Below are 24,634 nucleotides of genomic sequence, written 5' to 3' on the forward strand. Positions count from 1 at the left end.
GGCCGTGGCGTTCCTCCTGCCGGTTGTTCAGGCCGGAGGAGGTGGCCCTCACACGTCTTCGTATCGGGCACTGTCCTCTCACACATAGCTTATTATTACGGCGGGAGGATCCTCCGTTTTGTGATGCTTGTGGTGTGCACATCTCTATCCGGCACATTTTGACAGACTGCATTTTATACCGTGATGCACGGGCAGAAGCACAAGTTGATGGGGATCTGGCTTCTGATTTAGCTAATGATGAGACGTGTGTGTCTAGGGTTTTTAAGTTTTGTGATGTGTCTGGACTCTGGCCTAAACTTTTAGGCTGGAGGTTTTAGTGTATTGCAGAGTGGCTGCCTCCTCCCCTTTTTTCCTTGCGGTCAGCCAGCCACTTCCATCTGCTACATTGTTGTAGCTTCCTCTATCATTTGCTTCCTGTGTTGTCCATGTTTTACTGCTGACGCTTTGCTTCATCCCACGCTTTGGTGTGGGTGAGCACATGTTTTTCAACGATTGTTACCCATGTTTTCTGTTTCGTTTTATATTCCTGTCCTGGGATTTTTCTTGACACCCGTCTCACCATGTTACTGAACGGGCGCTGAAGACCTTGCTGTCGTGCGCCCAAAACCCCTCTACTACTACTACTACTACTACTACTACTACTACTACTTTTCCTCGGCATAGTGCAAAATGGTTCAAATGAGTCTGAGAATTATGGGACTTAACTTCTGAGGTAATCAGTCCCCTAGAACTTAGAACTACTTAAACCTAACTAAACTAAGGACATCGCACACATGCATGCCCGAGACAGGATTCAAACCTGTGGTCGTAGCGGTTGCGCGGTTCCAGACTGTAGCGCCTAGAACCGCTCGGTCACTCATACCGGTGGCATAGTGGAGCAACTCGACGTGGCACGGACTCAATAATTCGTTGGAAGTACGCTGAAGAAATATTAAGCCATACTGTCTGTAGAGCCGTTCATAGTTGCGAATGTATCACCGGTGCAGGATTTCGTGCACGAACTGACCTCTCGATTAGATCCTGTAAATGTTCGATGGCTTTCATGTAGGGTGATCTGGGTTGCCAAATTAGTGGCTCGAACTATCCAGAAAGTTCTTCAAAACAATCACGAACTGTGGCCCTGTGATATGTTTGGCTACATAATGGCTGCAAATGGTCTCCAAGCAGCCGGACATAACCATTTCCAGTCAATGATTGTTTCAGTTGACATATATCATTATGGAGCCACCGTCAGCTTGCACGTGTTGACAGTCTGAGTCCATGGCTTCATGGGGGCTGCGCCACACCTCAGAATTACCATCGGGGCTCATCTGACCAGGTCCCGGTTTTAAAATAGTCTAGGGTCCAACTGATAAGGTCACGAACCTAGGAGAGTCGCTGCAGGCAATCCCACATTGGTTGGCTGCTGCCATAGCCCGTTACCGCCATAACGCATAGTTTCGGGATATGTTCCACATTGACTTCAACGGTTATTTCACGCATTGTTGCTTGTCAACACTGAAAACTCCACACAACAATACGCGCTCTCGGTCGTTAAGCGTAGGTTGTCAGCCATTGCGTTGTCCGTGGTGAGAGGTAATGCCAGAAATTTGTTATTCTCGGCTCTCTCTTGACGCTGTGGATCACGGAATATTGAATTCCCTTAACGATTCCCGAAATGGAGTGTCCGATGCGGCCAGCTCCAACGTATACCCCACGTTCAAAGTTTGTTAATTCCTGTCGTGAGGACATAATCATGTCAGAAGTCTTTTCACATTAATCATCTGAGTGTAAGTGACAGCTCGCCAGCGCACTGCCCTTTCATACCTTGTGTACGCGACACTACCACCGCCTGTAAATGTGCATATCGTTATCTCAAATCTTTTATCACCTCACTGTATGAGTCATCCACATGGCTGTTGTTGTCTTCAGTCCAAAGACTGACTCTGCACAGCTCTGTACAATAGACTATCTTGAGCAAACCTGTGCTTCTGCACCACTACTGCATCAGTCAGTCTCAACCTGCATTCTGTAGTCAACAATTAGCGCCTCCTTCTACTCCCCCCCCCCCCCCCCCCCCGTTTTTCCCGAACACACACAGCCCTCCACTACCAAATAAGCATTTCCTTTATGCTTCAGAATGTGTCCTATCAACTGATCTCTTTTTTTTCGTCAAGTCGTCGCTGTTATTCCTGTTTTGCTATTTAGATTCAGTACCTTCTCATTAATTACCCTACCTACCAATCTAACCTTCGGCATTCTCTTTTCTCCCATAGCACCACATTCTGAAAGCTTCTATTTTCTTTCTCTCTGAATTGCTTATTGTCCGTGATTCATTTCTCTGCAAGGCTACGCTCCAAACAAGTACCTTCGGAAGAAATTTCCTAGCATTTAAATTTGCAGTGGACGTTAACAAATATCTTTTCGTCAGAAATGCTTTGCTACCTATCGTCGTTCTGTGTTTTACACATTTCCATTGCAGCCATTGTCACTTTGACGGCCAAATGAGGAAACTCATCTACTGTGAGTCGGCGGCCTATTTCAGGCCTCTCATCTCATACTTAATTCTATTTTCATATTGAATTTGCATGCGAGACTCTCTTGCATAATTTACTTTACGATTCACTTTTCACCGGTACTGCGCGCTAATTACATGAGTGGTTAGGTGTAGCTTGTAGCAGAGTGAGGTACTCACTTCTCTGTACCTAACCTAACGTTTCATTCTTGTAGTAGTCTTTTTCCATTAAATCCACCTGGTCTTGAGGAAGGGAACTGATTTTCGCTCGGGTGAAAATAGGGGGAGATTTTACCCGCTTTGGAAGAGCTGACAGTCACTCAGAAGGCAGCTCCTACGCTAGCAGACGGCACGGATCTTCCAGGAATATCCTCCTGGCTCAATATCCGCAGACAACGAGCAGCGAAATGGAAGACTGCTGTCCTCTATAGCGGAACAGGAAACTACTGGTGGAACTGGTGAGAAGTCTACTTGTTAGTAATCTTTGGTTGGAGTCCTCAGCTGTCCATCTGCTGTTATCGTACTGTGTGTGGCCTCCAGACATGTTTCTTCCAGCAAAATAAGTAGCCACTAGCGCGTCTGTAAATTTCCAAACTTTTCCCTTTCTGTAGGAACGCTGTGCCAAGTCCAACAAATTTTCCAGAACGTCCGACAAGCAAGTCTATACGTCGGAAATGGGCGATACTTGTTTCCCATTTCCTTGTACTGCATTGTCGGATACATCTTTAACTTTACGGTGGGAGCTAGGCAACGAACTTCCAGATCCCTGATTGGAAGAGCACTTAGGCCCCTTCTGGAATTGGCTAGAAAAGATTGTGCGGGGTTCCTTTCCGAAGTATGCAGGAAGGCTATCATAAGTCGAGGGACGGACTGGTAGGGGTTTCCTGGTTCGAATTTCTAAATTGGTGAGTCTACTCTGGACTACACGCTCGTACGTGCTAATCTTGACTTCGGGCCTCTGCCAAGTCTCACTCTGAACTTACCCGGCGGCGAGTAGTCAGGAGGATGATGAGATATGCGGTTCGCAGTCATACAGCATCGGTTCAGCATACCAACAGTTAGCAGCCAACGTAGTTCGGCGCTTCCGGTCTGTCGGCATCGCGGTCATATCGCACCTGCAACGCACACTCCAGGCTTCAAAAATGGTTCAAATGGCTCTGAGCACTATGGGACTTAACTTCTGAGGTAATCAGTCCCCTAGAACTTAGAACTACTTAAACCTAACTAACATAAGGACATCACACACATCCAAGCCCGAGGCAGGAATCGAACCTGCGACCATAGTGGTCACGCGGTTCCAGACTGTAGCGCCTAGAACCGCTCGGCCACTCTGGCTGACACTCCAGGCTTCGGAAACCACGATATATTGAGGGAAGACGAGTTCACTTCTGGTTTCTACTTTATGAACTTTTTTATTCTCCCAACTTGATGTATGCGCTACATCCATGGGCATGCAAATTCTTCTGCAACCTAATTTTTGCTTCAAAGATGATTCTTTTCGTAATCGAGTTAACTCATTGAAGCTCACCCGCCTAGTAACGTATCTTTCGGATCTTCCTTTATTCATTGATTTGTTATGTACTTCTTTTCAAATTCATACCGTTTCTGTGTGATTACATAATTTGGCAGTCACTGTTGAAAAAGTAATTTGTCTCTTTTATGAGTCCGAGCACGATCTCAATCATAACAGTCCAGCATCAAGCTGGTGGCGACCCTAACAATTACTCTTTTCTTATCATTGTTCTATTTCAACTATGTAAATTCATTCTCATTGTTTTATTTTAATTATGTAAATTCATTTTCAAATAGCCTCGACGTTTCTGTGTCCTGGGTACTGTTTAAATATTTATATATATTTTACTAGATCAAGCTCTAGCATTCAGCAACCATTAAAGTAAATTATTCTACTGAAATGCCCAGGTCCTCCAACAACAAGCAATAGGCGAGGCCCCGGAAGAGTGTTCAATGGACATGGCAGTTGATTTTTCAAGTAGCCTGTTAGCTTCTTCAGAGTAATCTATCATTTTATATGATATGGGGTGTTAGATTCTGTATCACTCTGATCTGTATACCACCGGAGCTACTGCTGAACACGAGGTCGTGCTCACACAACACTCGGCTTCCAGCACTACTACTTTCACTTTTGAAACATGTCATATTATTGCCTTTTCAAATGTATAAGAGCTGTGGAAGAACACCTCCTGAAAATACTGCTTTTACTGTTTCCTTTTCTAATGTAATTCACTCAGCACTGTATGTTTAATTCAACTATATTCCATTACCCTTATTTTACTTTTCTTGGTGCTTATCTTATAACCTCTTGTGAAGATATCAATAATCCCGTCCAACCGTTCTTCCGAGACTTTAGCCGTCAGCGACAGAATTACTACATTATCGGAAAACATCAGATTTTTTCTTTTCCTGAATTTAAGTCGTTTTCCTAAAAACGACCTTAATTTTCTTCACAGGTCGCTCAATGTACAAACTGCATAACATTGGAGAAAGGCTACAACCGTATCAACTACTGCTTACCTTTCATGTACTTCGACTCTTATATAAGTAACTCCTGGCTGGTATCTGCACAAGTCGTAGATACCCCTTCTCTCCACATATTTTATCCCAGCTGCGTTTACAATTGCAAAGACTGTATTTCAGTCAAAATTCTCAAAATCTGTATGTAACGTAGAAATGCTATAAGTGTAGGGCTATCTTTCTTCAACCTATATTCTAAGATAGGCCCTAGGGGTAGCTTTCCCTAACGTCTTGCTACTTTCCTACGGAATCCAAACTGAAATTTCACGAGTGTGGTCTCAACCAAACTTTCCATTCTTTTGTAAATAATTCATAAATGCATGACTCATTAAATTGGTGGTTCATAATATTAACACGTCAGCACTTGTCTTCTTTGGATATGGATTGGTTACTTTCCTATTGAAGCCTCAAGGGAGTGTGTTTGTCTTATACAGGGTGGTCTGTTGATAGTGACCGGGCCAAATATCTTACGAAATAAGCATCAAACGAAAAAACTACAAAGAACGAAACTCGTCTAGCTTCAAGGGGGAAACCAGATGGCACTATGATAGTCCCGCTAGATGGCGCTTTCGTAGGTCAAAAGGATATCAACTGCGTTTTTTTTTAAATAGGAACCCCCATTTTTATTACATATTCGTGTAGTACGTAAAGAAATATGAATGTTTTAGTTGGAGCACTTTTTCATTTTGTGTCAGATGACGCTGTAATAGTCACAAACGTATGAGAACGTGGTATCACGTAACATTCCGCCAGTGCGGATGGTATTTGCTTCGTGATACATTACCCATGTTAAAATGGACCGTTTACCAATTGCGGGAAAGGTCGATATCGTGTTGATGTATGGCTATTGTGATCAAAATGCCGAACGGTCTTGTGCTATGTATGCTGCTCGGTATCCTGGACGACATAATTCAAGTGTCCGGACCGTTCGCCGAATAGTTACGTTATTTAAGGAAACAGCAAATGTTCAGCCACATGTGAAACGTTAACCATGACTTGCAACAAATGATAATGCCCAAAGTAGGTCTTTTAGCTGCTGAGCTGCTGTCGCGGCTAATCCGCACATCAGTAACAGACAATTTGTGCGAGAATCGGGAATCTCAAAAACGTCGGTGTTGAGAATGCTACATCAACATCGATTGCATCCGTACCATATTTCTATGCACCAGGAATTGCATGGCGACGACTTTGAACGTCGTGTACAGTTCTGCCACTGGGCACAAGAGAAATTACGGGACGAGACAGATTTTTTGTACGTATTCTATTTAGCGACGAAGCGTCATTCACCTACAGCGGTAACGTAAACCGGCATAATATGCACTATTGGGCAGCGGAAAATCCACGATGGCTGCGACAAGTGGAACATCAGCGATCTTGGCGGATTAATGTATGGAGCGGAATTATGGGAGTAATGATAATTGTCCCCCATTTTATCGATGGCAATCTAAATGGTGCAGTGTATGCTGACTTCCTACGTAATGTTTTACCCATGTTACTACAAGACGTTTCACTGCATGACAGAATGGCGATGTACTTCCAACATGATGGGTGTCCGGCACATATCTCGCGTGCGGTTGAAGCGGTATTGAATAGCATATTTCATGACAGGTGGGTTGGTCGTCGAAGCTCGTTGGCCCACACGTTCACCGGTTCTGACGTCCCTGGATTACTTTCTGTGGGGAAAGTTGAAGAATATTTGCTACCGTGATCCACCGACAACGCCTGACAACATGCGTCAGCGCATTGTCAATGTATGTGCGAACATTACGGAAGGTGAACTACTCGCTGCTGAGAGGAATGTCGTTACACGTATTGCCAAATACACTGAGGTTGACGGACATCATTTTGAGCATTTATTGCATTAATGTGGTATTTACGGGTAATCACGCTGTAACAGCATGCGTTCTCAGAAATGATAAGTTCACAAAGGTACATGTATCACATTGGAACAACCGAAATAAAATGTTCAAACGCACCTACGTTCTGTATTTTAATTTAAAAAACCTACCTGTTACCAACTGTATGTCTACAAATTGTGAGCCATATGTTTGTGACTACTACAGCGCCATCTATCACAAAGCGAAAAAGTGGTCCGACGAAAACATTCATATTTATTTGCGTACTACACGAATATGTAATAAAAATGGGGGTTCCCATACTTAAAAACCGCAGTTGATATCCGTTTGACCTATGGCAGCGCCCTCTAGCCGGCCAACCATAGCTCCATCTGGTTTCCCCCTTCGAGACAGGCGAGTTTCGTTCTTTGTAGTTTTTTCGTTTGATGCTTATTTCCTGAGATATTTGTTCCGGTCACTATCAATGGACTACCTTGTATACACCATGTGATCAGAAGTATCCGACATCCTTGTCTAATGTGGAATTGATCACTAGATGTCACGAGAGGAAGACCTGCCAATATAAAAGGAGGCAGAAAATATTGCGTCGTTAGTAGAGAAGCAGTAACGGCAGACCAGATAAGGCAGAAGATCTCAGTAACGTGGACTAGTACTTGTATGACACCTGAGTAAATAAAACGCCAGGGACATTTCTGAAGCTGCCTAATTCGACTGTTGCTGATGTCACAGGAAAGCGGAAGCGCGAAAAAAGGATCACATTTAAGGCAGGACTAAACAGACCTCACGCACTGAGAAACGGATACCGTCGGGCATTGCGAGCAGTGGTCGAAAAAAAAAAAAAAAACCACGCATAAAATCATTGGATCGAATAACAAGCGAGTTTCTAACTGCTACCAGCAGCTCAGTTAGCACAATGTGCTTAGGGAGTTTAAATGAATGATACGCAGTGGTCGAGTAACTCTCCACAAGTCACTCATTTCTGTATTCAGTGCTAAGTGACGCTTGAGGTGTGTGAAGGGGCTCGGCACTGGACAGTGGCTGACTGGAAACGCGTGTTTTAGAGTGCAGTGTGTCCACCTCCGTGTAATGGAATCACAGTTATGACGTCGTCACTCATAATTGTGCCAGGTATCAGCGATGGCAGGACAGTAAACCTCTTCCAGAGAATGTTGACAATGAGAGTCCATGGTCTTCTACGTCTGCTGCAGGGTCATGACGCAGACGATGGTCTGATGGTTTGCGGTTGGCCATGGCTCGGCACCGACAGTCTCTGCCCGAAGACCTCTGCAAACGTGAACTCTGTCCAAACTGCTGACCGAGTGGCTGCTGAAGTAAGTATATCCGCGTCGTTCATAGTGGATGATTGCCAATATATCGTGCAAAAGTAGACCCCTGACAATCGCGTGAAGTGCTCGACAGGGATCATGGAGAGGGATCTGATTCTCACGGCATAAAACACTGTTGAAGTCCCCGCCGACCACTAAATGCACCTTGAAACAACGGAGGTACCTCAGTGGAGTATTACACTGTTCGTTCTCGTTGCTTGGGCATTCCAGACGGAGCGTACAGGTGGACTGCACTGATGGTGAGCGCAGAGCCTCGTGGTGATGGCAAAGATTGAATATCCGATGCATCTATGCCTTCACGTATTAGTATGGCCGTACCACCACTACCGTTAGTAGTTGGGTTGCCGTAAGAAGGGTATCATAAATTCCAGGCATGGATGAGACCGTGTTTTTTGAAAAAGGACGATATCAACGTCCGCCGGCCGAATCATGTCCTTTAACGCTCCTTCCCCAGGTGTTCGCCAATCACCAAACCAGTTTTCGCCACACGCTCGTGGCGTATGGGCGAAACAGGACGCTTTGGCAGTGATCAACCTTTCAGTTTCACTACGTGATCTTGAGGGAAGAAGCGTCGCAACCACCTTCGCCGGAGCGCCAAATCGCGATCCAATAGACACAGACACGTCTCCAGCAGACCACGGCTGCCAAATTGGAAGGAAGAGGGATTCGAGCGAGGCTGCAACATTTCGTTCCAGTGAACGAGCTTTTCTCTGTCACGTTATCAGAGAACTGAGACATCCTAAGAGGCTGTAACTAAAATTCTTCTCTGTTTGGGACCCCATTGTCAACTATAAAATTCCGACGTGTTGGCGACTATTGCAAAACGCCTTACTCACGGTGCATTGCTAACTCCTGAATGGGCGCTAGTTTGACTGAACTTGCAGTAGTCGCCGAAATTTCGGAATTTTATAGTTGACAATGCGGCCCCAAACCCAGACTGTGACAACGGCTGCCTAAGAGGCGATTCGTCATGACAGTTACTGAGTTACTACTATTTATACCATGTGTGATAACATGTAAATAGTTACGTTGAGCTCTGAATTGTTTTGAGCTGGTGAACAGTTAGTGTGTTCTGATTTGCAAAATTTACTTTATCTGCCATTCTCGTAACGTTCTGAACGTAACTGTACCGCATTTGATAAGGGTATTTTCTGTCTTTATTTCAACTGAAATCGCAGGACCCCTTCCCGATTATATGAGATGTTCTTTCTTGAATAAACATTATTCGACGTAATTCTCTGTCGTCTACATCAAATACAGACGGAAGATCCTTGTTCATTTAGCTTATATTTCACATTTACCTATATTTAATTAACTCACAACTCTAGCCAATGCATACGCTATCAGACTGAAGGATCACAACTACAGGTTATTATTTGTAGTGAATTATCTGTGGGCGTGAAATCAGACGTGTGATGTTCGACCCTATTACTAGATAGAGCTATGGTTTTTAAATAGAGCCGTGCATAACCCCAGTACCTAAACCACAAGTAACCGTAGGTAAAGATGCAACTGGATCGCTCGTATGGACTGCAGTTTAGAAGAGCAGATACTCAGCAGTAACCGACAGGTATTGTCTTAATTTGTCCAGTCAACGGTCTATTGGTGACATTGAGGACGTCTTACACAAAGCGCCCCTTCCGCCCCTTCAGCTACGGCACAAGGAGAGGACAAATTCTTGGCGACCGTCACGCTGGAAGGATTTCGCCCGGCCTTATCACGAGGCAAGAGAAATAATTTCCATGCCCCTGAAGGTTTTCCTCTTGAATTTTGTAGCACCTTTTAACACCTGGGAGAAGTTTGGCAGCGGATTTGCTTGGAAGTCATGGATCTGGACAACCAGTTCCCGCCTCTCCAGCACCTGAATTTTTTGAGGACATGTTAATCCCTGTGCCAAAACCGAACGGAGGGTGCAGACCACATAGCTTCCAGCCTTCGATGTTAGTGAATTCGGATTATAAGCTGTTCGCAAGTGTACATCGTATTAGCCTCCTCGCCACTGTGAAGATGCCATTGACGGCGACCAAACATGTCTGACAAGTGGCAGTAATATACACACTGCGTTAAGCTCGTATACAGAGGTGGTGGCGCTCGTTTCAGCATGCCGTTTAGATGGCGCTCTCGTGGCAGTTGAGTTAGACGAAGCGTTCGACCAGTATGAGCATGGCTTCTTGCAGGCTGTCTTAAAGACGGGTCTACCTCCAGTGTCACCTGGTGTAGTTCTCTTCCTCATTTGCGTGGCCTCTTCCACTGTTCCACTGTCCTGGTCAGCGGACGTGGCTCACCATCATTCACTACTGAGCACTTCGTGCGACAAGGCTGGTCTCCGTCAGTCTTTCTCTTCGTCGTCAAGCCTCCACTTCAACGTGTACGTCAGCGTTTGGAGGGCATTCGCCTCAAAAATGCGCATTTCAAGTGTCGTGCCTACTCGGACGATTGACGTCTCTCTGCAGAAGATGTCTGTACTGCGATAACGTGGCTTCAGCCTACGGCGAGGTGGCCCACAGCCGTATCAACCTGCGGAAGTAGCATTACATGGATGTGCGCAGAGAACAATCCCTCCGCCCACCGTTTCATGTTTGAGATATCCCGCCACCACTCCGTCACATTCGCACCTGTCTGGTCGGCATGAGTTATCTGTTGGACGCCGTACCAACCACGTGGGCTCCTCGAATCAAGGACTTCTGCCTCTACTTTCAACGGACGCTGCCTGCTAATGTGACTGAACGCCGACATTCGGCGGTTGGCTGGAAGCGGGTGAGGAGTAACACATACTCACCTTTTCTTCCCATTGCGGTGAGAGCGCTGCGGCATGTGATAACGACTAAAAAATTCTTTACCCGACAACTTTCATTCACTATCCATCTTGCTGAGGACCCTCTCTGCCCCAGATGCGTTGCTGTCGACACCGAGGTGCACTGTTTCCTTTGCGATGCGGCTGCCGAATGCTCACTCCTCACAAGCCGCATCTTGGCACTGTTGGCGCGATGTACGCCTCAGTCCGTGGTGCCGGCTGATACATCCTGACGTCACTTGCTATCCTACTACTCGAGTTAAGATCACGGTTTAGGCTAAAGGTATGGTCTTATTTTAACGCGGACGGGGCAGAGTTGTAGATTTTTGGCACTATTAAACGAGTAACTACACACTTTTATGGCGCCACGAGTCAAATGGCTCGGGTTTGAGAATTACTTGGGATCACTGGTTTACGCACTCTCCAGAGCATTGGGTTGTACAAGCTGTGAGAAGAGACTGAAAATATAGCACGGAATGGACTGACGAGAAACATCAACGGTAATTATAGGGTGTATAACCCTCGATGAACGAAAAGCCGACCTGGACACCCCACTGTCTGGTTACTGCGGACATCCCCGCACACGGAGGGAACGTGAAAAAAAAAATAAAAAAAGAAACAAACTGTACGCTGTACTTACTCTCTCTTTTGTTTTCACAAAACTATCGAAGACGTGTTTCACATTTGTTTGGGGACAGTGCCTGAATTGGTGGCAAACAACCCTTCTCTTAGGGTGATCGTGTCGGTAGCACTATATATTGCATTTGTTCGTAAGTTAAGTCGGTTGTGGAGGTACTCTGAGTGCCAGTGGCCAACAAATAAAGTGTAAAAGAAAGTGTCGCTGGTATTACATATTGGTTTCGTTCCTAAGTTAAATAGGTTGTGGTGGTATTATGGATGCTAGTGGCCAATAAATGAAGTGTAAGAAAAAAAAGTAAGCAGGAGATCCCATGTACACATTTTCAGTCATCGCCGCTGATTCCACAACAGTGCCGATGCAAATGATATCATCTTCACCTTTCCTTCCTCTGACCCCCATCATCAACATGCATAATATGTATCACAGCTGAGAGTTCCACTTAGTGTCTGTTCTTTCGGACATATCCGAAGCAACAGACACCACGTATTCATACAACTGATTCGTTTCGATGGCAGTGATGGCTTAATCATTCATTTTGATTGAGTAACATGGGATATATAGCATACCGACAAAAAACGCCGTTGAGAAATAGTGTGTATAATGAAGAGTAGATCGGAGTTTAAGATAATCGCCTGGAAGAATTAATGTGGAAGGATGTGCGATACTAACGTACTGAGGAATGATGAGGAGCGTCTGAAGTTGGCTAGAAACAAGTACAAAAATGTGCAGTGAAAGACAGGAATGTAGCAGTATGAATCCCTTAGGAATGAAATAAATGAGAAGCTTGTCAGGAGAACTGACTCAACATATAAATAAGTCAAAACAATCCTTAGCGAAATTAAAACGTTAAGAGTGCGGTGAGAATTCCACTTTTAAACGTTGGAGAGGGAGCGGATAAGTGAAAAGAGTACAATGCAGGTCTGTATGGGGAGGAGGGCTTGTCTCCTGACTTGACACTCGAAGAAACTGTAGTCGATGAGAAAGACGTACCAAATCCAGTGTCAGAGCTTGAATTTAAGAGATTTGGCAGACCTGAAATCGGGTAAGGCAGAAGAGGTAGAAGCATTCCATCGGAGTTCATGAAATCATTAGGGGAAGTGGTAACCAAATGACAAAGTTGGTGTGCAGAATCTTTGTGATAGGTGACGCACCACCAGTGTTTGGGAAAAAATACCATCCATTCAAATCCGAAGATAGCAAGAGCAGGTTAAGTACGAGAACCATCGCACAAGCAGCTTAACGGCTCATGCATCCAAGTTGTTGACAAGAATAATGTGGTTGTTGTTGTTGTGGTATTCAGTCCTGAGACTGGTTTGATGCAGCTCTACATGCTACTCTATCCTGTGCAAGCTTCTTCATCTCCCAGTACGTACTGCAACCTACATCCTTCTTGATCTGCTTAGTGTATTTATCACTTGGTCTCCCTCTACGATTTTTACCCTCGACGTTGCCCTCCAATACTAAATTGGTGATCTCTTGATGTCTCAGAACATGTCCTACCAACCGATCCCTTCTTCTAGTCAAGTTGTGCCACAAAGTTCTCTTCTCCCCAATCCTATTCAGTACCTCCTCATTAGTTATGTGATCGACCCATCTTATCTTCAGCATTCTTCTGTAGCACCACATTTCGAAAGCTTCTATTCTCTTCTTGTCCAAACTATTTATCGTCCAAGTTTCACTTCCATACATGACTACACTCCATACAAATACTTTCAGAAACGACTTCCTGACACTTAAATCTATACTCGATGTTAACAAATTTCTCTTCTTCAGAAACGCTTTCCTTGCCATTCCCAGTCTACATTTTATATGCTCTCTACTTCGACCATCATCAGTTATTTTGCTCCCCAAACATCAAAACTCCTTTACTACTTTAAGTGTTTCATTTCCTAATGTAATTCCCTCAGCATCACCCAACTTAATCCGACTACACTCCATTATCCTCGTTTTGCTTTTGTCGATGTTCAGCTTATATCCTACTTTCAAGACATTGTCCCTTCCGTTCAACTGCTCTTCCAAGTCCTTTGCTGTCTCTCACAGAATTACAATATCATCGGCGAACCTCAAAGTTTTTTCTTCTTCTCCATGAATTTTAATACCTACTCCAAATTTTTCTTTTGTTTCCTTTACTGCTTGCTCAATATACAGATTGAATAACATCGGGGAGAGGCTACAACCCTGTCTCACTCGCTTCCCCACCATCATTTATCCACACAGCAAAGCTGCATGCTCTCGGGAAAAATTACGGCCGTTGATTCCCCTTGCTTTCAGCCGTTCGCAGTACCAGCACAGCAAGGCCATTTTGGTTAGTGATACAAGGCCAGATCAGTCAATCATCCAGACTGCTGCCCCTGCAACAACTGAAAAAGCTGCTGCCCCTCTTCAGGAACCACACGTTCGTCTGGCCTCTCAACAGATACCTCTCCGTTGTGGTTGCATCTACGGTACGGCTATCTGTATCGCTGAGTCATGAAAGCCTCTCCACCAACGGCAAGGTCTATGGTTCATAATATACAGAAGAACATTAAACAAATTGAGGATCAGTTAGATGATCAGTTTGGTGTCAGGAAAGTAAAGGCACAAGAGGCGCAGTTCTGACGTTGCAGCTGATAAAGAAAGTAAGACTAAAGAAAACTCAGGACATTCTCACATGATTTTTCGACCTGAAAAAAGCGGTTGACATTGTAAAATGGTGCAAGGTGTTCGAAATTCTGAGAAATACAGGAGTAAGACATAGTGGAGGGCTAGTAATATATAATATGTACAAAAACCAAGAGGCATCAGTAAGACAGAAAGACCAAAAATGAAGTGCTCGGAATAAAAATGGTGTAAGAATGTAAGACAGAGATGTTTTCTTTCGCCACTGTTGTCGAATCTGTACATCGAACAATTAATGACATAAATAAAAAGAAAAGATTCAAGAATGGGACTAAGATTCAGGGTGAAAGGATATCAAGTTAAGATTCGCTGATGACATTGCTGTCCTCAGCGGAATAGAAGCAGAATTACAGAATCTATTAAGTGGGATGAACACTCTAATGAGTACAGAATACGGATTGGGAGTAAACTGAAAGAAAACCAAAGTAATGAGAGGTAGCAGAAATGAGAAACCTAACGTTGAAATTTAGCTATCACAAAATAGACGAAGTTAAGAAATTCTGCTGTCTTGGAATCAGTATAAATGCATGGTGGACGGAGCAAAGAGGACATAAAAAACAGTCTAGCACTGGAAAATAGGGCACGCCTGGCCAAGAGAAGTCTACTGGTGTTAAAGATAGGCATTACATTGAGGAATACATTTCTGAGAATACATGTTTGGAGCATAGCATTGTATGGTAGTGAATCACGGATAATGGGAAAACTCGAACAGAAGAAAATCTATGATTTTAAGATGTGATGGTACACAAGAATGTTGATAGTTACGTGGACTGATTCTCCCCAAAGAAATGAGCGCATTAAAACCATTGGCAAGAAGAAGAGACTGGATGACAGGACATGCATTACGACATCAGGGAATAATTTAGTTGGTACAAGACAGATACGTGGAAGGCAAAAACTCCAGGAGAAGGCACAGGCTGGAATATCGCCAGTGAGTAACTGAGGGCGTAATGTGCAAGTGCTACACTGAGATAAAGAGGTCAGTGGAGGAGAGGAATTAGTGTTCGGGTGGATCTGACAATTGTTGTTGTTGTGGTCTTCAGTTCTCCATGCCACTCTACCCTGTGCAAGCTTCTTCGTCTGCAAATAACCACTGCAACCGAAGTCATTCTGAATCTGCTTAGCGTATTCATCTCTTGGTCTCCCTCTACGATTTTTACCTTCCACGCTCATCTCCAGTACTAAATTGATCCCTTGTTGCCTCAGAACATGTACTACCAATCGATCCCTTCTTCTAGTCAAGTTATGCCACAAATTCCTCTCCTCCCCAGTTCTATTCAGTACCTACCCGTCTAATCATCAGCATTTCTTCTCTGGCATCACTTTTCGAAAGCTTCTATTCTGTCCTTCTCTAAATTGTTTAGGGCCCATGTTTCACTCTCATATATGGCTACAATCCATACTAATACTTTCGGAAGAGACTTCCTGACACTTAAATCTATACTCGATTTTAATAAATTTCCCTTCTTCAGAAACGCTTTCCTTGCCATAAACATTCTACAATCTGACAATTATAACGAAATTAATTTTTTTTTCCTTTTGGCTCCCTAAATTTCATTTAGGATTAATTAACTACCTTAAAATTGATGCTAAGTGTATAGCAATGTTGACAAGTGGTGGTGCAAGGTTTACCTCTGAAACTACAGAATATTGATAACATATTGTTAGGTACCTTGTTTGTAGCTTTTAGCCCAAACAAGAATGTCATGAACATTCACTTATTGTGAAACGCACTGTGTGCTTGAACCAGAAAAATTTTCAGGTTGTTGCCAGCACACGGAAACACAAACGAGGAGAGGTAGTGTATCAGGGACAGGGCCCGTGGGAGGTCGATGAGCGGGAACGGGACCAAAGGGGGACGGGAAAGAGACGAAAGAGACAGAGAAGAGACACATCGTTTCGACGCTGCCAACATCGATCACAAAAACGGCGTCAGTCGGCGGCTTGTGTCTAGTCGGCGAGCGGTTATCGGATGTTGATTGGTTCCGGAGTGACTCGCAGAAACAGATGACTGCGCAGGGCAGTGGCAGCGGAAATTGAGCCTGCGGCAGCCCTCACCGCAGAGCTGGAAATATCAGCCGCGTGAACGGGGTGTGGCGGTATGAAGGGGCGGGAGACGGAGAGAGAGGGTGGGGTGGGGGGGAGAGAGGCTGGAAGGAAGAGAGAGAGAGAGAGAGAGGGGGGGGGGGGGGAGGTGTCGACAGAGGCGACGGCGGCCGCCTCCATTGAGCGATCAAGTTTCGCGGACTCTGCCGACGCTTCCCACGGAACCTTCCAAGACATGGGTCGACTGTCGACTCGAAGGCACAAACCGAGTAATTCCCCTCAAGCCGTCTTGCTTCATAAATATTCTTTCTCGGTAACTGGTGATCCTTCCATTTTGTCGATAGTGCTAGGAAGTTCCTGGAGGAGACATGATACTTAGCGTTGGTGACTATTTTACTTTGGCTGAGATAAATCCTAACGCTTGAACGAATTAATTTTCGTTGAAGAATAAAGAGCTTGTATGAATCACTCCGAATATGCGTGTTCGACACCTTTGGCGTCAGTATTAGTTACTGCTCCGTCGTACCGTTATATGTTATAAACCTATATTGCGGTTCTCTTAGAATGTAAATCTGGTTTAAGGAAATCGAAATCTCTTTTTTGTCTCGCGCTTATAGTATTTCGTTTTAAAATTATTTCAAAATACCTTACAACTGTTTCATCGGAATGTTCGGTTAATTATATCAGAATTTGAAAGAAATTTTTTTTCATGTATCCTGTCTAAGTACTCATCATACAAACTGAGCAGCTATCAGGAACTGTTTACAGAGTTCATGAGGGAAGTTTCACTAAGCTAGTATTTATGTAATAGGAACAGTTTCCCCTTCCATCCCCACGACGTGACAACACTGCTCATACTCAGACTCAAATCTTAAATATTATGGCATGTGATAACCTAATTTTATTTTGGAAAACCTAGTTAATTAATAAATAACTGGGCTTTGAAAACTTAGTATGTACACAGCCTTTGACACAAACCTAGCTGGTAGGCCACCAAAAGCACTACTTCAGAGTTGTTCACTTAAAGTGGCCGCTATGCAGAATCCAAAGACCGGATACCTGAACTGTAGGAAGTGTTCTCTCGACTGAACACCTCTGGTGCTGTATCTGTCTAGTCGCTCGGATACGTCAAATATATTTTCTGTCAAAAATAATGTTTATTGTCTACAACAATGGGGACATTAGCAACGTCATCTGAAAAATTATTACCAGTGCAACCTCAAGCGTGATGCTAAATGGCCGAAGTACAAATGGGTTTCAAACTGTAGGCCCTCTAAGACAATGTTGCCCCCAATCAATGTTGCTATTTGCCATCGCTACAGAACTTTTTTTATAAGGCAGTTTGTCAGTTTCACCACGTATAAATAATCTCCAAGGTTTCAACTTGGTGTAGACCAATCGACTGCAGAGGATATGTGGCGATGTGGGTGCAACAGTCATTGAGGCTTATCAAATCTTCTTCAGATCTCTGCGTATAAAAGGCAATGTCCACTGACTTCGGTATGGTCTTCGAATCCATCCTCTCCCATCGTATTCATCACCACCTTAATCAACACCAGCTCCTCCCCCTTGCCCAGTGTGACTTCCGACGCTCCTTTTCCGCCGAAGACTAACTCCGTAACCTCGTGCACCTTCTCTCTCTCCAACGCAACACGCATCGCTGGACTATTTTTGTTTCTCTCGATTTCTAAAATGCTAACGACTGCATATGGCATCCCAGTCTCCTGTTTAAACTCCATACCTACGCCCTACCTATCAATTTTGTTCATCTGGTCTATTCTCTAGCTATGCCACCCTCCACAATACCCTCCCACATCTTTTATCCCACCGCCGGCGTCCCCCAAGGCTACATCCTCTCCCCTCTCCTCTACCTCTCGTACATCGCTGATATGCCCAAGCCACCTCCACCTGTACACCTCTTCCAATATGCTGATGGCACCGCCGTCCTGCCTCTCTATCCTACCGTTCAATGGTCCCAGTGCACCCTCCAAACCCACCTTGCCCATTTCACCACTTGGTGCAACCAGTGGTTCCTTCGTATCAACCCCTCTAAGACCAAAGGCAATCATCATAGGTCGAACTACCCGCTCCTTCCACGATCGCTACCTAATCATTTATGGTTGTCCCATCCAACTCACCCCACCCTCAGATACCTTGGCCTCACCCTCAACGCTCACCTCACCTGGACCCCTGACCGTCCAGTAGAAAGCCCATACCCTGCCTCTTGAAATTCCTGTCCAGCCAGACATGGGTATTTCATCCTTCCATACTCCACATCTACAAATCCTCGCTGTTCTCAATTCGGCTACTTCTCATTACTTTCGTCTTTACTCGATTTACTGTCACTCTGTATTCTATGCTCGTTAGACTTCTGAATCTTTAATTCTTCTTCGCTTTCAATGCGGATAGCAATGTCATCAGCTAATCTTATCATCGATATTCGTTTAACTTGAATTTTAATTCCACATTTGAACCTTCCTTTTATTTCTGTTATTGCTTCTTCGATGTATAGATTGAACAGAGAGCGAAAGACTACACCATACCAAGTAGAAACTTCTGACACTGCCTGTTCCGACTCGTAGAATGGCTTGGTTTTTTTCCTACATCTTTTTCTCATGGCCACCTCCCCTCACGGAGACCCGAATTTGAACAATCCGGACCTTTTGCCGATGCAATAATCGTCATAATACTGTCACAGTTAAAGGCCACATGTCGCGTGTATACGCTTTATGTGTCTTTAACACTAAATTAATGAAGCCTCATAAAATTTACAATTGCAGTAGGGTATAAAACAGGACCTTTTGTACTGACTTTGGTACGTAAAATACCTTTGGAGATCTAATAACAATAATTAGCTGATTCATAACCTACAAATTTCGTCATCATTTGAATAAAATTTGAAGTAGTAAACTTTACGACGGTCGGTAGCAATGTAACATTTTGCCCCTTTACAGTTCTAGTGTTAATGACGTGGTTTCGACTGTCTTTTGCATTTTCGTGGCGTTATTCATGGGTGATTCTACCATGTTTTAGTGGCAGTTTTCCTCTTTACGGGCAGCAGTGTGTCCCGAACATCTGTTTCTCCGCCCTCTTTTACGAGGATGTTGGCAGAATAACTGTGACGTATCAAAAAGAAATCTGTTGATACTGATGATCCAGTACTAAGGACAAAATTACAAACTGTGAAGTCGTAAGCCTATTTCACGAAGAAGTAATTCAAGGATACTAGAAAGAAATGTGCTGTGGTGATACTGGACACTAGATGGAAAACGCTTTCTGACAAAGAATGAGCAAATATCCCTGCCGATCGTCGTATCAACGCGGCAACATTCTGTTCCAGGAATCACTGTTGTCCCTGCTGGTGCATGAATCGTTTGTATCGATCAGTCAGTTCTTTTGTATTAATATTATGGTCACTGAAGTATTTTTTATTGTTATCATTATGGAATTAGATTGCTCAATGTTTTATCGTTGGGAATTTCTAATAGTTTCTGGAAATGTCATACAGATTTATACGACCTTGTGTCACTGATGAAGAGTTCAACACTTGCATTCTGATATGATATATTTCTATTCTGGTACTGATGTTCACAAAAGATAAACCCAAAATAAGGGAGTGACACAGCAGTGGTCAACGAGTGCATAACTTCTACTACAAGGCTGACAATCCCGATGAGATGAAACTTTGTTAAGCAACAAGTAATCTACTTTTTTTCACGTAGTTCCTAACTTTGAAACAGCGTTTTCTCAGACAGACACACACACACACACACACACACACAGTGAGAAAGACATAGAGAGAGACAGAGAGAGAGAGAGAGAGACAGACAGACAGATTACGCCGGCCGCGGTAACCGAGCGGTTCTACGTTGCAGTCCGTAGCCGCGCGACTGTTACGGTCGTAGGTTCGAATCCTGCCTCGGACATGGATGTGTTTGATGTCCTTATGTTAGTTAGGTTTAAGTAGTTCTAAGTTCTAGGGGACTGATGACCTCAGATGTTAAGTCCCATAGTGCTCAGAGCCATTTGAACCATTTGAACAGGCAGATTACAATTTTCGCGAATGGGTAACTGCCTAAATTTGTTTATTTTTATTTATTTATTTTATTTGTTGATTTATTTAACCTGGCAAGATTAGGGCCATCAGGCCCTCTCTTACATCTAAACAGGCATTCTACTTATTTTGCTTTCATATTTTTAGTGGGCATGTTAAACTACATTTAGTACAAAAAGTGAAATAAACGGTTACAAAGGTAAACTTGGAAAAATACATACACATACAGTTTATTTTCGTAGATGATGAGTACTGCTGTAATTAGACATTACGACAGAGATTTTAGATAGGAGTGGAAGCAGCAGGGGTAGGAGGGAGACTGATGGCGAAGGGAGGAGAACAATAGGGACATGATGAAACACAGTTAAGGAAATATAAAGGAAAAGAAGATAGCGTGCTTAATTGAGATAGGTGTAGAGGAAGAAGAGAAAGAAGCAAGATAGGAGACACTAGCTTTGCTATTTGCGCAGGGGAGGATTGGCCTTGTACATTCGTTTGGGCTAAAATTTTATGCGGATGATAGCAGGAAATGCTTCAACTTCTCCTTAAAAGCAGCAGGGGACTGAATTTTGCGCAAGGTAAGGGGCAGTTTGTTCCATAGGCGGACAGCGGCAACAGAGAAAAAGTTTGAAGTTTTTGCTTTGTTAGTGGGCACCGTTAGGATACCAAATAACAGTGACCACGGGTTTGAACTACGACGGCATGAAAGGTGTTTAATCTCTGAAGCAGGGTACTGGGGTGTTTGCGCGACGAGGAGCCGGTGAAGTAGACAGAGTGTGGTAGTCACGCAGTTTGTCCGGCAGCAGCCACCCTAGCTGGGAGTATGAAGCACTAACATGATCATATCGGCGAATGTTGCAGGTGTAACACACACAGGCATTCATGATTAGTTCTAACCGTCTTTTGTTTTCACTACCAATGACTTGTTGAAGTACACTCCTGGAAATGGAAAAAAGAACACATTGACACCGGTGTGTCAGACCCATCATACTTGCTCCGGACACTGCGAGAGGGCTGTACAAGCAATGATCACACGCACGGCGCAGCGGACACACCAGGAACCGCGGTGTTGGCCGTCGAATGGCGCTAGCTGCGCAGCATTTGTGCACCGCCGCCGTCAGTGTCAGCTAGTTTGCCGTGGCATACGGAGCTCCATCGCAGTCTTTAACACTGGTAGCATGCCGCGACAGCGTGGACGTGAACTGTATGTGCAGTTGACGGACTTTGAGCGAGGGCGTATAGTGGGCATGCGAGAGGCCGGGTGGACGTACCGCCGAATTGCTCAACACGTGGGGCGTGAGGTCTCCACAGTACATCGATGTTGTCGCCAGTGGGCGGCGGGAGGTGCACGTGCCCGTCGACCTGGGACCGGACCGCAGCGACGCACGGATGCACGCCAAGACCGTAGGATCCTACGCAGTGCCGTAGGGGACCGCACCGCCACTTCCCAGCAAATTAGAGACACTGTTGCTCCTGGGGTATCGGCGAGGACCATTCGCAACCGTCTCCATGAAGCTGGGCTACGGTCCCGCACACCGTTAGGCCGTCTTCCGCTCACGCCCCAACATCGTGCAGCCCGCCTCCAGTGGTGTCGCGACAGGCGTGAATGGGGGGACGAATGGAGGCGTGTCGTCTTCAGCGATGAGAGTCGCTTCTGCCTTGGTGCCAATGATGGTCGTATGGGTGTTTGGCGCCGTGCAGGTGAGCGCCACAATCAGGACTGCATACGACCGAGGCACACAGGGCCAACACCCGGCATCATGGTGTGGGGAGCGATCTCCTACACTGGCCGTACACCTCTGGTGATCGTCGAGGGGACACTGAATAGTGCACGGTACATCCAAACCGTCATCGAACCCATAGTTCTATCATTCCTAGACCGGCAAGGGAACTTGCTGTTCCAACAGGACAATGCACGTCCGCATGTATCCCGTGCCACCCAACGTGCTCTAGAAGGTGTAAGTCACCAACCTGGCCAGCAAGATCTCCGGATCTGTCCCCCATTGAGCATGTTTGGGACTGGATGAAGCGTCGTCTCACGCGGTGTGCACGTCCAGCACGAACGCTGGTCCAACTGAGGCGCCAGGTGGAAATGGCATGGCAAGCCGTTCCACAGGACTACACCCAGCATCTCTACGATCGTCTCCATGGGAGAATAGCAGCGTGCATTGCTGCGAAAGGTGGATATACACTGTACTAGTGCCGACATTGTGCATGCTCTGTTACCGGTGTCTATGTGCCTGTGGTTTTTCAGTGTGACCATGTGATGTATCTGACCCCAGGAATGTGTCAATAAAGTTTCCGCTTCCTGGGACAATGAATTCACGGTGTTCTTATTTCAATTTCCAGGAGTGTACATCACTATAGTGGAGATTAGGTACAACGAGTGCTTGCGTTTCACGTCCTGTGGAAATGCGTACTGAAGCTTTTTGAGAGCATAAGGGCAAGAGGACGACTTCCGGCACACTGCGACTGTATTCTCTGCCCAGTTCAGATGCTCATCCAAAGCTACACCCAAGTTCTTTCGTTGTGGATAATCGTCGCCGAATATTTGTCGGGACTGTGTAATTCCCTGAATTATCTTTCGATGTGGATAATCGTTGTCCGATAAAATATAGTGACTCATTAATGGTGATTAAATAAGTAAAATGGCCGACTGCTGCCAAGAAGGCAGTACGAGGGGCAGTTTAGGGTTGTGGGACATAACATTGTGCCAGTGTCTTCAGCAATTATTATGTGTAGATGAATCCTCATGATGCTGTTGCCTCTCCGTTCCAACTACTCCTCATATGGAACCACAAGGCTGACCCAAAACGTTTCAGACCTCGATAGCGCAGAACAACCCGAGATGACAGCGGTAATCGAATCCTGATACTTGCGTACGAAGACAATCACAGTAACCTTTTGATTACGGAGGAAGTCTTGATTGAATTAAAACGTTCTAAAAATCACATTATGTGAATTTTGTCATCTTTGCAGCAAGAACAAAATTCTGAAAGAAATTTCTTAAAATATAGAAAGATACGAAGTAATCAGCATTAACTCTAACACTTTATAGCAATTTTGTGCGTAGTAATCAAAACACAGCGAAACATATTACTTAGAGAAACAACAGCGACGTCCTCTTTAAGCTGCTGTTGAAGTGATGCTACTAAAAAGTGTCTTCCGCTCGAAGTTGGGCTACTAAGACAACGTACGTGACTCCGCAACGTCTGAGTAATGGAAGCTAAGTCATCAGTTAGGAACTTAAATAATTAATGCCGGCAATTTTCTGTCGATAGCGTGGTGAAAAACTGACGAAACGCTTGGTGGGGAAGCGATAATATTTCTTGTCGGTTTCAGTCTCCACCATTCATCAACTGTTTCGAGGCCCCCTATTGATGAAGGACTGCCGTGCGCGTGAGTAATATTCCGGCCCTGGGAGTGGCGAATACCTCGCGGTCGGACCGCTGACAGCTCATTTATTCCTGGTAGACATTTTTAAACCTTGTCTGTGTACCGCCGTAGCCGGCCGATATTGAAATTTATTTAATTAAACACTGGCCGCGAAATTAAAGCTTCAAAAAACCCTACACTGGCCGGACATAATACAGAATAATCTGTTGTCGATGCTAATTCGATATATCTGGTGGATTCCTCTTTGTAATTTTGTTTCACCCGTCGCAGATACCTGTTTCAACAGCGGGGATACGCTAATTCAACTCACAGTGTCAGGATTTTTCTACTGAGAGTATCACTGAGGCGGGAACTTCCACCTGTTACTTGCACAAAGCAAAATGTGCAAGCACACGAAACTCTACAGTCTCTAATATACATATTTCAACGCTCCCTACAGTTGTGTCTGCATCAGCCAAAAAGTACATGAATCAGGTTTCGAGACATGCATCATGCTGACTGAGACTGGAAGCGGTGTCGAAATATTTACCATCCTTAAAAGACCATGAACAAATGACAGCTCCAGAAATAAATCCCCAGCTAGTTAACGTTGAAGGCCGGTGCGCCGGCCAGCCTGGATGTGGTATTTAGGCGGTTTTCCACATCCAACTACGTGAATACTGGGCGCGTACCCATGTTGCTCCTCAGCAGCATGATTCGCAAACATATCGAAAACTTTTTTTCCACTTTCACGTGGAATAACACAGATGAAGTACACTAATCCCGTGTTGGGTGGGGGTGTGGGGGGTGGGGAGGGGTGCATCTGGCCACCCTCTGCC

This window comes from Schistocerca gregaria, chromosome 1 (genome assembly GCF_023897955.1).
Source record: "Schistocerca gregaria isolate iqSchGreg1 chromosome 1, iqSchGreg1.2, whole genome shotgun sequence".
NCBI classification, from domain to species: domain Eukaryota; kingdom Metazoa; phylum Arthropoda; class Insecta; order Orthoptera; family Acrididae; genus Schistocerca; species Schistocerca gregaria.